Source organism: Ochlerotatus camptorhynchus, unplaced genomic scaffold, assembly GCF_037179485.1.
Source record: "Ochlerotatus camptorhynchus isolate MF236.1 unplaced genomic scaffold, CSIRO-AGI_Acam_v1.1 ptg000170l, whole genome shotgun sequence".
In the NCBI taxonomy this organism is placed as follows: Eukaryota; Metazoa; Arthropoda; class Insecta; order Diptera; family Culicidae; genus Ochlerotatus; species Ochlerotatus camptorhynchus.
In genome coordinates this window covers 3,681,775-3,694,471 of record NW_027040660.1, presented here as the reverse complement: position 1 = coordinate 3,694,471, position 12,697 = coordinate 3,681,775, and the positions used below count along the sequence as shown (strand labels likewise).

Genomic DNA, 12,697 nt, shown 5'->3' with positions numbered 1-12,697 from the left:
CAATTACGGCCTCCACACGTTTCCGGAATGCACGCCAGGTTCTAATAATGTAGTCTGGATCCATTTCTCTCCAGGCACGGGTCAATGTTTGTCTGAGGCTTGCTGTACTCGGGTGGCATTTAGAACAGGCCTTGGTCTTCATGACGCGCCATATTGAGTAATCCAGCGGATTAAGATCGGGGCTGGTTGGCGGCCACTTATCCTTCGCCCAGAACGGAAGATGTTCCTGCAACCACTTCTGAGTGTGGTTCGAGGTGTGGCACGGAGCCCCATCTAGTTGAAATACAACATTTGGCTTCGGACCGTACTGTTCTTTGATCTACGGAAGAACTTACTTACTTAAAATTCCGATGTAGACCTCCGAGTTGACTTTGTCGCCTTCTGAAATGAACACCGGGTCCATTTTTTTTACCATCGGAAGCCACCAATCCAAACACCATAACACTAGCAGGATGCTTGGTCAGATACACGTTCTTGTGCTCGTCGGCCACGTCTTTTACCGAAAGAGAACTAATATACCGGTCGGTTCTGGAATTTGATAAGGGATCGACGGTAAACATGCTCTCGTCGGTGAACAGGATTACTGGATTTTTTTCGCTTAAGGAAGTTCAAGATTTTCTTGCATCGTTCGACTCGTAGCTCCCGGATGTGGTTGGTAATCATGTGAGTTTTCTTTCCGTGCCCTCAACTTCGCGTCGCAATCTTCCTTTTACGATCTTCCGTGCCGTAAAGTCACTGATCCCGTGTTCCTTTGCCATGTTCCTTATTGAACGCACTGGATTCACCCGAATCTTCCTTTCGTTAGCAGCGATAACTCTCGGAACCCGAGCTGACCTCGGACGACCTGTGGCCACCTTCGCGGATAGTTGTCCTTTCTTTTCTCGGTCTAAAATCCTTTTGACGGTCCACCGGGACACTCCCACGGCGATTGAAATGTCTTTTTCCGACATTTGCGCGTGGGACAAATCACGAATACGCTGCCACTTCGTCATGGTGCAACTGTCAAACTAAGTAAATCATTTTCGTTTATACACAGCCTACTACGGTATGAGCTATAGGTTACGTGCATGCAAAGAAAAACAAGGCATTGTATGCACAGGTGAAACGGGAACCTTATTTGTATGATGGTGCAAACATTATCACGCATACGGTACATAATCTTTCTTGAAACTATTTATAATCTATGTCTCAGTGAGATTCTCCGGTTTTATTTAATTTTCTAGATTTACTTTTTAATTATTCATGTTTCCGCTGCCCCCATCATCAAAAATATCTGAAAGAGTTTTACGATGGTCATATGGTTCTATGCATAATGTTTTGAGTGTCATTGGGAGAAGATGTGATTTGATATTTCACTTGTCATAACCATGAGAGACAATCATTTCGACCATATGGAACAACAATCCGGAATATCCAGAGTCCTTTCTAAAGTGGCTGTTGTCGTGACCGGACCGAGGTTTCCAGCATCGGTCACGGCTATACGAATTAATGGTGCAGCTCCCACGGCGGCTTCCAATCCTGCTGCTATTGTTGATGCTATTCCTTTGCAATGTCTGTCTCCTCCAAAATTCGTTACAAGAATGCCGTCAACGAGACTTTTTTTTTTACTTTAAATGATCTATATTTCTTGAATTTGTGTGTTTTACATGTATTACTTATCAAGTGACACAGACGCGTCTTTTCAACTTTAGTTTCTTTGAAATTTCAATTATTATTAATTACAGTTCCTAGTCCTATCAGGCCTGTTTTAAGAATGACCACCTTGGTGGGATTGGTTTGTTTTAAAATTTGAAAAAGGAGACTACTTATAACTACTATTTACAATTACAAATAACCTACAACTATTATATACACCTAATCTACTATATACAAATTGCTTATCAAAGCATGTTCTGATAAATTACATTTTTGTGCAACTTTAGTCTTAATTTCGTTAATTCTGGAATCTATTTTGGCAATGCCTGCCTCTTCGTGTAAATTTGTTATTCTAGTGTCGAAAGGACGATCAAGAACCATCCTCAGCACTCTATTCTGAGCTACCTGAATTTTGTTCCTGTGAGTCTTTGCACATGATTCCCACACCGGAGCTGCGTAGAGGATCGCAGGTGCTATGATTTGTTTGTAGACGGCCAGTTTGTTCACCCTTGAGAGGCGGGATCTGCGGCAAATCAGCGGATACAGACACCTAACCAAGGCGGAACACTTGACTACGGTTTTCTCTACATGCGAACGGAAGAGGAGCTTTTCATCGAACAACATCCCGAGATAGGTTACTTCGGCGGACCACTCAACCCTTGTGCCATCCATGATTACAGTACAAGATGGAGCCGGTTTTAGTTTGGGCGATTGCCGATGGAGGAACATGATCGCTTGTGTTTTGGAGGCATTGATTTTGATTTTCCACGTGGTGGCATAATCAGCAAAGGCGTTAAGGCATCGTTGAAGTTTGTTCGTTATTTCGCGAGGCATCCTTCCATTGACGGCTATTGCGGGACACCTGCTGGGATGGAAAACGTGTCTGAAAGACAACCATTCAACGATACCTTAAACGACCTTTGCTGGAGGTAGTTACGGGTGATTTTAATAAAATGTAAAGGAAAGTTGAAGTTACAAAGCTTGTACACAAGTCCGTCATGCCAAACATTGTCAAACGCCTTTTCAACGTCTAACAAGGCCATGGCTGTGGACTTGGATACAGCTTTGTTACTTCGGATGTTATTCATCACCCGCACTAGCTGATGATTGGTGGAGTGCCCCTTTCTGAATCCAAACTGTTCCGGAAGGAGAATGTTATTTTCCTCGACAAACTTGAGCAAACGATTGAGAATGAGTTTCTCGAACAATTTGCTCAGCGCTGAAAGGAGGCTGATTGGTCTGTAGCTTGAAGACAATGTTTCATCCTTACCGGGTTTGCTGATTGGTATGATTTTTACTATTTTCCAGATGCTTGGGAAGTAGTGCAGTTCCAAGCATCTGTTGAAGATAGCGGTTAGAAGAGACTGCACTTTCATGCTGAGTCTCTTCAAGATCAAGTTGAATATACCGTCAAACCCGGGAGCCTTTATGTTCTTGGTGCATTTCAGCGCTGAGCAAATTTGTTGTACTGTAATCATATCCGCCGGAGGCACAACACAAGGGGAGGTATCTAGGTTTTGAACGCATTGCGCAACCTGATCATCGAGCGGACTTTGGATAGTCGAGCCAAGCAAATGCGATGAAGCGACATGCTCGCCGATCGCATCTGCTTTCTCCTGTCATCATTTTCGACTCTGAGAGGTGGAACGGGTTTGGGATGAGTTTTCAGGACCTTGCCTATCTTCCAGAATGGTCTGGAGCGGTCATCCAGATTCTGGACAACACGCCCGAAACTTTCATTTCGGAGTGAGTCCATTCTGGAAGCAATCTTCCTATTCAGATCGGCCATTTCACGTTTTTTGCCCAGATCTCCAGTCCTCTGAAACTGGCGTCTACGAAAATTTCTCAACGGAATCAGTAATTGGGTGTGGGAATCAATAGCAACAAACTTACCCCTCACAGGAACTTGTCGAAGGTATGCCTCGTCAGCCATGGATATGGCCTGTTGGAGTCCTTTCAACGTCCGGTCGATGTCATCTACGGTGTTGAGCAGTGGATTTTCAGCATATTGCTGTCCACCATTCATCCGTACTGCACCCAGTTGACATGGTGGTAGTCTTTACGCAGGCAGCTTCTAGCAGGAACCACGTTGACACCGACTTCAGTCACCACCGGTTGGTGGTCGGAGCTGAGATCGTTGTGCGCCTCCGGCTTGGATAGTCCGATGTATGACAGGAAAAAGTCCAGCGTGGAGGGATTTCCCGCCGGAGAGATGAAAGTTGGTTCGTCCGGAAATTGAACAGTGTACAGTCCATGTTGTGCGTGATCGAACAATAGACATCCGTTCCGGTTCCTCTGGTAGTTCCTCCAAGCTTCATGGCGGGCGTTCAGGTCGCCCCCAACGATGAATCGGGAGCTAGTACGGGTGATGCCGGTCAGGTCCTTCTTGCATTGGATTCCTAATCCGTTGCTTGTGGTACACTGGCGTGGGCAGTAAACAGCGATGAACCGGACGTTTCCAGTTGGTGATTCCACCTCCACACTAATGGCCTCGATGTTAGAAGTGCGGATGTGGGGCAGAGTGCAAAACTTGATTCCCTTTCTGACGATGACCGCTACACCACCCCCCCTGGAGCTGGTGCGATCAAGCCGGATAATGTTGTGGTCAGGCAACCAGAAGCTGTCACCGGACTTTAGGTCGGTCTCGGTTAGAAGAACCACGTCGATGCTATGCTTGCGGAGGAAGCCGGCAAGCTAAATCTGTTTTGCTATTACATAGCAAGCGTTCCAGGTAGCGATGGTTAGCGGTTTAGACACCATACTGGATGATGAACTTAGCGAGCACTTGGATCTGATCGGGCTTATTCCGGCGCTTAGGTAGAGCACCGGTCATGTTGACGAAAATTTCCATCAGTTCATCCGCTGAAAACAGATCGGGGTTGTTGTATTGCGCTGGTGGTTGTCTCCAGAATCCAGGGGGATGGAGAGCTTTGGCCAGCAGAATCACCAGAGATTGCTTGAGCGGAATGCACCCGCGAATTCTCTTGCCTTTGCTGAGGAGCACGAAGAGGCGGGAAATCCTCCGTCCGAAATGCCGGGATTTTGTCCTTCTTGCGTCCTGGTTGGTTGTTAGCTGCCGCCTGTTTTCGGATGCGTTTAAAGTCCTCGCGTTTGGAGTTCTGTCTGTCGGAACCTTGGTTGGTGCTCACCACAGTTGGCGCATTTTAACGCCACGGTTCCATCCGCAGGGCAGTCGGAAGTGGCGTGGTCTTGAGCGCAATTGCCGCAGCGTGGCTTAATGTTGCAGTTGCGGGTACCGTGTCCAAAGTTCAAACACCGTTGGCACTGAGTCACATCGCGATGGTCGCCACGGTATGGCTCCCAGCGGACGATTTGGAGCGGATGGCTTTCAGCGCGTTGAGCGTCACCGTTCCCTTCTGGAAGTGTACCAGGAAAAGGCAATCCGGGTACGCCTTCACATTCTCGTCTCTTCTTATCATCCGATAGACGGCACTTGGGGCCAGTTTGTACCGGTCCCTGATTTCAGCTTCGATAAACTTCGGGTCGAAGTTTGGTAGGCCCCTGATGACGACCTTGAATGGTTTCTCACCGGGAATGTCGTGGGTGAAGAATTTCGCCTTGGAAGTCCTCAGGTGGGCGACGACCAAGTCATACTCCGCTTTGGTACGGAGCACCCACTTGGTGCCGACTCTGCCCAACTTGTATTCGGCTTTAACGCCCAGCGTCGCTAGATCCGCGATGAGCTCATTAAGATGAGCATTTTTCACTACCAATGGAAGTAGCTTCACTTTTGCCGCACTCGGGCCGGCAGAAGTTTCGTTGTCGATGGCGTCGCCGAAATCACCGATGTCGCTGGCGTTCGTTGCTGTGACGTCATCACGTCCACTCGCACCATCGGACTGGCCTTGGTTTTTCTTCCTCTTCTTGGTTCGCTTCACCGTGGCGGAGTTGGTATTCCCAACATCGGTGGAAAGAGTAGCGTACCTATTTGAACTGCTAACTTATCAAAATTCTCGAACCAATGATATTCAGTTTACATACGGTCTATCGCGCTTCACGCTCACTCGATTCTACCCATTCTTTATTCCACACTAACTCTATCTACTACAGCTATGAGAGGTACACCATTCGAAAAATTCATGTAAATTTCTGCGAAATATAGCGCACATAAAATTTGGCATAAATTTACGCGATATTTAGTGTAAATTTAAGCGCAATATCACATGAATTAGCAATATTGTATGCAAGCTTGTAAATGATTTCGCTGTTTATGTACAAGTATAGCTCAAAATTAAACGATATGGTTATCAAATATATCAATTTTTATCATGTGGAACAATAAGCCGGAATATCTATAACCGGTTTTACTATGACTATCTGGCTCTATGATTGTCGGTTTAAGAGCCATTGGTCACATTTCGACGAGTAGATGTGATTTGTTATGACGCTTGATATGGTTAAGAGAGTTATAAAATTCGACCATGTTATACCATAATCCGGAATAGGCATGGAAAATCATTTACATTCATTTGCCTCTAACTTTTCTCATCAGCAGCATTCCGCAAAATGTGTTTAGAGCTGTAGTAGGTTTTGTTATTAGCTACAACTTTTGCCCATAACTCAAATCTGTATCTCTTATGCATCACAAATTAGAGCGGACAGAACTTGTAACTATTTTTCTGTGAATGTAAAATACATTCACTGAAAAACAGTAGTTCTCCATTATTTTTCCGAGTTCCATGTAAAAAAATCAATATGTTGTCGCAATGATAAGTAAGATATATGATTAAGACTGACAAAAAAAAACACCCCCGTGCCAACACATCTTTGAACATATAACAAAGTGGGATGGGCCTGAGGGGAAGAACCACCCAACACATGTAAGAACCACTCGCCGGAATGATGTTAATAAAATTTCAATTTAATCGGTCATAGCATTTCTCAGATACAAATTTTTGAAAATTAAAAGTTTGTCCCGGGCTTTTACGGGTTAACTGGTACTCCTACAATGCCCAATGGCGTTACGTACACGGTTAAAAGTTGTCACATCTAATCCAAATGCTCTTGCACTTGACTCAGTCTGTCATGCGGCACTACGAATCGAAGTGATTTATCGTTGATGTTCAAGTGATTTGCGTTTTGAAACAAATGAACTAGATGAAGATTTGCGTTTTGAAACAAGTGAACAAATGAAAATCCATTGAATTTGATTAGTTTTGCTTTTGGAAGCAAATGTCGCTCAATGTTGGTTGCTCAATGTTACTTCTTCTACAAGCCTTGTAATGTTGTTCAATATCACGTGAACACATGTGATCTGGGTAGTAATATGATATATGTTGTATGGTCATATTTTGAATAACATATAACAAGGCTTGTAGTATGAACAAGGCAATATATTATTTAAATCCATATTCAGCAAACATGAAATCCAAGGATAAATTAGTTAAATTTAATGTGATAGATTTTTAATATCAGTATGCTTGACATTTTGAGTGCAAAGCACAGCACATCAACAACAATGTGCAATACAATCTAAAATGAAATGATTTGCTGTTGATTTCATCGTGCTTCGATATGATCTCTTCCAAGTGATTTGCACATCGATTTGCAATGTTTGGCAAGTAGTGCAAATTCAACAGCAAATTACTTTACATGAACATGATGTTTTTTTTTTACCGTGTACCTATGCAGCGGTACCATTTAAACAAATTTCAAATGAGCACCGTTTAATTGACATTCTAGCTATCCAAACTAGCGGCGTTCTACGGTACAGAGTATTGTTTGCCAATAAATGACGAGTTCAATGCCCTACTTCGTTTTAAGCTCGACCCATTTTTACCAAACGACTTTTGGCCAGCTAGATTAGCCAAATACCCCTCCGTGCGACGTGACCCTATAGCTTATCACGAGACTTTGACGTGCCACGAGACCAAGTCTTTGACCAATTTGGGAGTGCACGCCCAAAAGCACCTAAACCGATACCAGCGGGATAACGGTTTAATTCAAGAGTAATAATTTAATTTAATTTATTTCCAAAGTTTTAAACTCTTGATTTAAATCGCACCGGATATGCAGCAACAATCGACAGGTTTTCCATGGTGGCCCATACACACCCGACCCAGGCTGGGTTGTTTCAAAGTTTTACTGAAATCTTCTGTTACCCGCTATCCGGCGCACGGATTCCGATCAAAGGAAGACTCACCTAGCTCACGGGGGAGTTCGTTGCCGAGCACGTAGAATGAACAAGTTGCTCCGTAAATTATACCACCATTCCCTAGCGAGCTTTTAAGCGGATTTCTTCCCCCCTTTCTCCGGGGTTCAGATTTCGACCGGGACCACCATCGGCATAAATTGGCACTCGCCATGCCAGACTCAGATAACCGAATTCGAATCCGAGTCGCGACAAGTTTTCCCATAAATTTACATTCCTCGCTTTAGGTCCTTGTCCCTTGGCACATGTTTCCCCGATTTCAGCTCACTTTCTCAAAAATAGAAATCGGAAGCTTTCGTTCGTTGGCTTTTTTTTTGTCTTTTGCTCGCCACAAATGCGGGTGCTTGTTTGTCGAGTTCTGTTCCGACGTATTATTTTTTGCCTTATTTATCGCTTCTAACGGGTTCGTATTTTATCTTGCTCCCGTGTCCTACAGCAGCAGGTTGGCAGTTTGAGACTGAGGCTATGACGAGTGGGTACGGAAACGGGTGCGAAACTAACAGCGGAAGGTGCAAATTGGCGCCGATAAAAATCCCGGGAAGGTACTCGCCATGAGTTGCGGATGGTACGATACTCGGAGATAATGAACTCGTTAGTGCGGTGAATGGAGGTGTGACTTTCAAGTCATACAATTCACGTGATGGCAGTTTGTTTGGAAACTTTGAGGCACAGATCTTCTATCTGGAATGTTTGTACGGGCTTACAATTAGAGACGCGTTTCCGAATCTATGGGACATACCGGTGGGCCACGGGCTGCCCTCAGATGGGTCGCAGAATTTCAGACAACTTGATCATAGGTTTATAAAATTGCATGCAGAATTTATCTGATTTTTAAAATAATGCTGAGATAACCATTTTGGCATTATACAGTTTGGAAATTCTAGGTAATTTGACTTATTTGGACCATTTTTGGCGTCTTTAGGGCCATTTAACGTTTCATGGTTAGTATGACGATTGCGTTTAGCCCTAATTTACAAATTACCCTTTAAAGGGTTTGCTAAGTTTGAATTTAAAAAAATTGATAACCTACCTACTTCACCTAAAGGTTAACCTAACGTGTCAGATCCCTGATGATCTGCTGATTGGATCGCCTACAGCAATCTCTTCGATGGTAACAGTTCTCCGTAACTCCAGCGTTTGAAGACCGGCCCGTCGATGGACCTCAGAGTTTCAAGTACATGTAGGACAGTTGAGGATCATCCTCAGGATCTTATTTTGGACCCTTTGTACTTTTAGGTGATGGCAATCTACGGTACTATCCCATATTGGGACCCCGTTTTCTATCACGGGAAGGATTATTTGCTTATAGATAGCAAGCTTGTTTTTCAGGGACAGAGTGGATCTCATGTTGATGAGCGGATACAGGGATCTCATCAGAATGTTGCATTTGGTTTTCGTTTTGTCAACGTGTTCCTTGAAAAGCAGCTTGCTGTTGAGTGTAAGGCCAAGGTAAACTACCTCTTTGGGCCATTCCACCACTGTGCCGTTCAAGTTGATCTTATTATTCTCACACGTGACAAGTCTGGGAGATTTATAATGAGCAAAAATGATGACATGGGTCTTTTCTACGTCTATACGGATCTTCCAGCTGTTGAAATAATCAGACAGAACATTCAGTCCTCTCTGAAGTTTGGCGGTCAGAGGTGCGATGACCCATCTGCGCACAGGGACAACGATCCCTGTACCCGCATGATGTGATGCCATTCAAAGTGATTCGGGATGTCCTGTTTGAGAGATAGTAGTCACAAGGAAGATTGAAAGACCGTATCGATGCAATTTGTAGACCAGGCCATCATGCCAGACATTGTCGAACGCTTCGAACAATGCAATAATGCCTGATGATATGGATCGGTGAGTGCAGCAACATGGAAGTTGACCACTGCTCTCTGCATAGACGAACCGGCAACACACCCATAAACGCTCCAGCCAAGGCGACAAAAAAACCCCTGAGATTAAGAGCCCGGGTAGCTCAGTCGGTAGAGCATGAGACTCTTAATCCCAGGGTCGTGGGTTCGAGCCCCACTTTGGGCGCCAAGTGTACCTCTACTGTCTGTTCCCGGTTAGTTATCAATAGCAAGAGACCTCTCGAGCTGCGTCTCAAGGTCGGCTTACTACTGGGCAATCGGAGGGGCTACGCGACCAAACGTGCAGATTACTGTCACCTGATTAACGTTATGGAAAAAATGCAACTGTGGTTCAAGTTGGAAAACATTTTTATTGAGGACACCTTTTGTATTATTGTTTGGTACACACCACCATTTTGTCCGTTGACAAGATCAACCGACGCGCACGTGATCCGGCTTAGCAGTCTCTACGGGTCGCTAGGTCTAAAAGCAAAGGAACTAGCCTTCCTCAAGCCAGACCAAAAATAATCAGCTGCAAGGAATTTGTCTCGGGAACCCTCCCTAACCGCCAAGAAGACGTTCCCCTTTCGGTAGAGTCACTCCGGCCTTGCTTGAGCTCTGCCAATGTAAGTCTATGAGGGAATACGCCTGGGAGGACCTATAGTGGTTTCACGCGCCAACGAAACCACTTCCTCACACCGCCACTCAGCCAACTTTGACCACCAAATCTGGCAGAACTCGTAGCACAGTGAGTCCATCGAGCGCTCGCCCAACGTCGTCGAAGCCGTCCATCTTCAGCATCAGTCATCATCATCAGCAGTTCCGGTACGTTTTTCAAGAATAAACCACCCACTTTACACGCACACCCACAATAGTAGTAGTATAAACCAACCCTCTCAAACAATAGTTGTCCTCAATAAAATGTTTCCATCTTGAACCACAGTTGCATTTTTTCCATAAAGTTAATCAGGTGGCAGTATTCTGCACGTTTGGTCGCGTAGCCTTTCCGATTGCCCAGCAGTAAGCTAACCTTGAGACCCAGCTCGAGAGGTCTCTTGCTATTGATAACTAACCGAGAACAGACAGTAGAGTTACAGTTCATATGTCAAGCTGCACTCGTTGTGACCTTGGTTCCTCACGGGTTACCTTACCCATCCACTGAAATGTCAATGGTTCCAATGGTTCGGACACGCCCAAACGATCAGCGATTGTCTCCTCTGAAAGAGTGATTGAGGATGATCTCTCGTCGATGAACGCAAAGACAACTTCGGTACACTTCCCCGCATACGAGATCACAGGAAGCAGTGTCTGTTTTTATCATTTACCATCACACGCAAGGAGTAGCACTTCAACCCAGTGTAGATGAATTGCGTTCGTTTTGAATATCTTCGCTGTAAAGTACAAGCGAATACGCGTTTGTTGATATTCACCACTGCCCAAAATTGTCAAAATCAGAAGCGATCCTCAAAAGCAAAATAATCAAATTCATTTTGGGCAAAATGATTATTTTGAATATTGTCGTTTCCAGAGCCTAAAACCTCGATATTATCATCAATTCAGCATGAGGCAATAATTTTCCATCAACCTGTGTATGAAAACCAACACAACACAATAGCACTGTATTTGTGTAATATGAAAATAATCATTTTGCATTTGATCCTCAAAATCATCCCTGCCAAAATGAAGATGAATATTGATATTGATAACAACACAGGCGATAATAAGCTTCCAGCCACGAATGAACAAAAACAAATGTTGACTTCTATACTCAGAGGTTGCCTTGATCAAGATAATCTTTTTACGTCAAAATTCAAATTCATGCAGGTAGTTGGTCTATCCGTTAAGGTTGTCTTCATTTTCAGCTAAGTTGAGTGTAGAAGGAATGATTGTTATCAGCACTGGTTGGTAGACATTTTCGTGGATGGTTGATACGGGGAGGGGGAGTGGAGAAGTGTTTTATGCTTCTGGTGGCAGCCCTTAACCCCACAACCTTGCCAGGACTTGCAATGCCGCTTCCCGGGACTGTTGAGACTGTACCATACCTTTCTCCTTGGACTTCATTTGTTCGCCCTTGAAGTTCCGGCTGGAGCCCGGAAGATCAAAAGACGCTGGACTTACTGCCGTCACGAATTCTTCCATGGATTGATTGATTTATCTTTATTAGGGAGGCTTTCAGCCTGGGGCTGGTTCACCTCCACGCCTTCCATGGAGTCACCGTCTGTTGCTTGCTTTTGCATCTCCTGCATCAGCGTCGGCTTAGCCAAATGCAGTAATTGATTAGCCGTCTTCAAGTGATCCACGAGATTTTGTACGGTCAATCCGAATACCAAGTCTACTCTGTACAAAAGGCAACACAAAAGGTCAAATGATGAGAAAGGGAACAAAAGGTTGAATCGAAAAATACGAGGAATGATTCTTTTTTTTCCATTAAACCTATTGCCCCCTTCTCATCATTCGACCTTTTGTCTATTCCACCTTTTGTCTCTCTTCTCATCATTCAACTTTTTGTCCCTCTTTGAATCATTATCGAAAACCTCAGTCCATTTGTCATTCGACGTTTTGTCCATTCGACCTTTTTATTTTGTCCCTGTTTGAATAGTTCAACCTTTTGTTCCTCTTTGAATCATTCGACCTTTTGTCATACAATCGCCTGAGTGACGCGCACAGTTTAGGATCGCTATATAAATTAACTCGTCCGTTCATCCCTTGAAACTGCATGCGTAGTTTGGAGTCCGTATACACAAACATCTGAATGACCACAATCGACGGTATCCAGGCTAAATTCACCAGATTCCTTAGAACAACGTAGCCTTCATAAATACGATGTCCGATACTAATATTTGATGGAACACTGTTGCTTGGTGTTGTTCACGCACCTACCATCCTAAATTTCAATTACATTCTTCTTAGGCCTAGAGACTCAGCTCGGGCTTTAAGTGCGTCTCGGTGATGATAGTGATGTCTACACTACGCTTGTTGAGGATATTAACGAACTACATCAGCCATTCCATCGTCCAACATATAATGTTGGAGGACCGTCTTGTCA

General features: G+C 44.3%; 1 protein-coding gene and 1 non-coding gene across 7 annotated transcripts in view; one reads left to right on the top strand and one right to left on the bottom strand.

The window, feature by feature from the left end:
• Pde6 (phosphodiesterase 6) overlaps window positions 1-12,697 on the bottom strand; it is a 388,896-nt gene that overhangs the window by 162,077 nt on the left and 214,122 nt on the right. The gene's annotated exons all lie outside the window — the stretch shown is intronic.
• On the top strand, window positions 9,766-9,838 carry TRNAK-CUU (transfer RNA lysine (anticodon CUU)). The gene has a single exon. It is a non-coding gene; the product is annotated as a tRNA-Lys (tRNA).